Genomic DNA, 4,259 nt, shown 5'->3' on the forward strand with positions numbered 1-4,259 from the left:
ATATTCTGACTGGTAAACTCTATATAAAACCGTAAAAAAGCCTTACTTCTGTCAATATCTTGTCTCGCTTGTGTAAAATATACAATCAATTTTTATTTGTGTGTGAAATGGCCATTTTTGATAGTCTAATGCCCAAAAAGTCTCAAATTATGCACTAATTTAAAATTCATTTAACCTAAAATTCTTACAAAATTATTGTGTAGTAAAATATGTGTCCATGCGTTACATGTTTGCATAGTACAAAATCTTTATTCCACACACAAATCGTATAAATAAGTAATACTATGATCCGAAAAGAATAGGTTTTGAAATATAAGGAGGCGTTAAACTCGAAATGGGCACTGTATTTTCATTGACAATCTAAACGTGTTCAATGTTTATATTATTTTATAAACATAACTTGCATTTAGACAGGATATGGTCTGAACAACAAAGGAAATACATGTACTCAGTACATGAACAAAATTATAAGTTGTTGTTATTCGGAAGTCTGTGAAAACAAGTGTTTTTTTACTATCAATTTATATATGTACAAATAAAAGAAACAGTTATCTATGGAGGTTATGTATTATCATTTAAACTCTGTTGTTTGTGTCAATTTGAGTACATGTATACCCGTGTGACACAATGTGCATAACGAAAAAGAAACCTAGAGATTAGTTGAGTTTCTAAAATGTCCATTGAATGTTGATGTTCACTGCAGAAATTAATCAATAATTCTTATGGAGAGATGCCAATGTCAAGAATGAGGATATTTTAGGTATGAATTGCAGATGATTTGGCAATAAAACACACACACAGAAACACATACCAGTACCCAAATAACGCTAAAGAACATCAATGGTAACGTTGCAAAGATTTTGCCATTAACACACACACAGAGTAGTAATTGATTAAAACCTAAATGTTTCATAGAGAGTTTGTCATCCTTATTAAAGTGGAAATAAGTTGAGTATAGAAAAACACGTTAAACAACCTTCAAACTCTTTTTTGGAGACAAACAACTTCAATTTCGGCCTTATTCTTACACGTGCATTGTATGTGATATGATCGGTATTTTCTCTACCAGAATTATGGTTTGAGGCCAGATCCAACCGTAAGGCGTAAAGCATTTCTCTTAAATTATAATTATTATAAACATTCGAATTTTTATGTAAAGACAGTAGCATTATGATTCGCCATATGTTCGCAGTAATACGAATATAAATATATAATTTAAACGTATCATTTTTTGCAAAAAAGTCTGTTTAGAAAGAAAATTATTATACGAACACAGCTTCAAGTAATTAGATAATCTCTTTATAGATATTTACTCTGTAACTGTGTGTATACATATGGCGACATAATTATAAGCCACAGCTTACTATGTGTATATAGTACTATAAGGATATGTCGTGGCTGCATAATAGAAATTATTATTTAGTTTGCATCTATAATATAGATATCTATTACACTATACTATAAAGTTCCGAGTTAATACTTCTATAATTGTATTCATTACATATTTATTATTTCGCGCGTGGTTATATATCATGTGCAGCAATGACGTTTCCTATATATTTAGGTGAAAATATATCGTTATATTTGTTATAAGGGAGATAAACTACAGTACTTGACGACAGCAAACTGTTGTTGTATCAAGATCTCTGGAGTTACCCCCCTTTTTCAAATTAGAAATAGCTAATATTGTCAGGGTGATGTATAAGTATATTTTCACTGGCGTCTTTTGGTCAATATATATTAATCAGGTTATTGATATGGACATAATGAATATTAACTGCTTCTTATCTTAAAAGAAATATATTTCATCAATGTCAATAATGTAACGTTTCTTATCTGAATATATACATTTGACTTTAATACAGAAGGTCATTGCCAACCAGTCCACTAAGGATCTTATTCTAGCTGGTATTTGCTCTTTTAAAATATGTTTACTCATTTTAATATGCGCATTAGTGCCTTGATCTACAATACTCAGCATTTTAGGTATGTGTATTATTTCATGGAAGTTGTTTAATCTAAGGTTGGCAATAGCAATCTGGTTTTTATGATGTATCATAAAAATCATTTCTTTCATTACAACTAAGACACGAAATTGAATTATTTACTGTGGACATTTTTTATACCACATTTCTATAAAGTCCTTTTCATACTCGAGATATGCGTTTAAAGGCGCTTTACAGTTTTTCCCTGATCACTGGGTCATAAGTCGTCCGTTAACATCTTGGCGCAGTATGCAGCCACGGCACATTGGCTTATTTCCCTCACAGGTACCCATTTATACACCTGGGTGGAGAGGAGCAGATGTGTGATAAATTTCATGCTCAAGGAGATTGCAGTGGTCAGGGTGGGATTCGAACCCGGGACCTCTCGATCCCTAAGCCAACGTACTACCAAAACCTACATAGTTTTACATGTAATATTAAGATCAAGTGTTTTGATGAGAGTACATCGTTAAAGCCACACAACCTGCCTCTGACTTTGGAATGAAATACATGTTGATCTATACATATAGATGCAATATCAAATTGTGCAAAAGTTTCACTTAATCTAGAGCCTAGTTAGCTAGCAAGTAATTTATTATTTGTCAAACGGTACCGCTTTAAAAACCGTAAGTATGATTTTAAGACGTATACGTCAATTCATTTCGACCCACTCGAATATTTTTTAGTTTTAAAGCGCAACAAAGACGAATTTCTACCTTGTAACCACTAGATATATTATAATTGGCATAAATACAATTAAATCTATATAATATTTAGCAAGTAATTAATTATTTTTAAAACGGTATCGCTTTAACAACCGAAAGACGGTTTTCTAGACGTATACGTCCATTTCGACAAACGCGATTATTGTTAAGTTTAAAAGCGCAAAAACATTGATTTATACATTGTTACCACCAGATATATTCTAATTGGCATATATTAAATATGTTCCTTATTTTAACTTAAATTTACTATGCTAAATAAGGTGTGTGGCTTCAAACCAACTCAGACTGTTTCCTCAGACAGTTTCCTTTTAATGGCCTGTGTGTGTACACCAGAGTAAAACCATGTAACACATGAATGTATCAACCAATCTTAGTACAAAATTGTTATGTGTCTTTTACAGATTGTGATTAGAATTTTATAGAAACGCAATAATGGTGGGTGAAAGCTCAGTCGACATTTACATGAATTTTTCAAAACACATCATGTACTGCATACATTTATATAATTGTGCAAATATTCATGCGTAGTATTTTCACCAAATAAAACGTTGCACTTTCATAACATAACAAATCATAATATTTATTTGGCATTAAACAGCATATTGCAAATTTATATCCAATACACAGTATGTGTTTGAGATAGCATAGACATGGTACATGTATTCGAGAAGTACAACACAAAACGATGTATACAAATAGTGGGTAAAACAAAGAAGAAGAAAGGCATGTCAAAATCAGTCAAAGAATAGAATCATGAAGTCATTTACATAATTTCAATTCTGTCTGTCTAGACCCAATGTATTCACGCCTTGTACAAAATACTCGCACCAGTTGATTGGGAGTAATTACTCAACTAATTACTCGTGCAGTCAATATGTCCTTAATTTGCAACTATCATTAAACGCGTGCCAATTAGCAACATGCGACAGGATGTAATCTGACCGTGGAAATACTGGCGCTAGACGTGTGTTGTGTGATTACAGTAATAACTTGGACACGAATAAATTCCCGGTGAACTTGATATATCGGCACACTTACAATCTGTAAATCGACATTGAATAATACGCACATTAAGCCCACGATTATCCATATATCTTTAATCTAAAAAATATCGACAGTGAATTTTGTGTAGGAAAAATAACTTGCTCAAGGTAATTGTGGAAGTCAGTTTAACTTAATTGTTATTAAATTATATTTCTAGCGATTGTGAGCAATAATATTTTTATTACACAATTGATATCGGGCAGAATTGACCATATATCTGTTCACTCAATATTTCGTTAACATATTTATTTTATGCTTTACTAATGTATTTTTGACCGGTACATTCCTTTCTTGATTTATTTTTACAGATTAATTTATTTCCTGATATTAATTAATTTTACTCAATTATTATTTATTTATAAAGTATATTAAATCGGTCGTTGCTTACTTATTTCCTTATGTTAAACGATTATTTTTACGTACTTTACTTTTCAGATGGCAACTGGAAAGAAATCAGTCGAGATAGCTGTGGATATGGATGGCGTGCGCATGCGCTGTCACATCA

The sequence above is a fragment of the Dreissena polymorpha genome, chromosome 7 (genome assembly GCF_020536995.1).
Source record: "Dreissena polymorpha isolate Duluth1 chromosome 7, UMN_Dpol_1.0, whole genome shotgun sequence".
NCBI lineage: Eukaryota > Metazoa > Mollusca > Bivalvia > Myida > Dreissenidae > Dreissena > Dreissena polymorpha.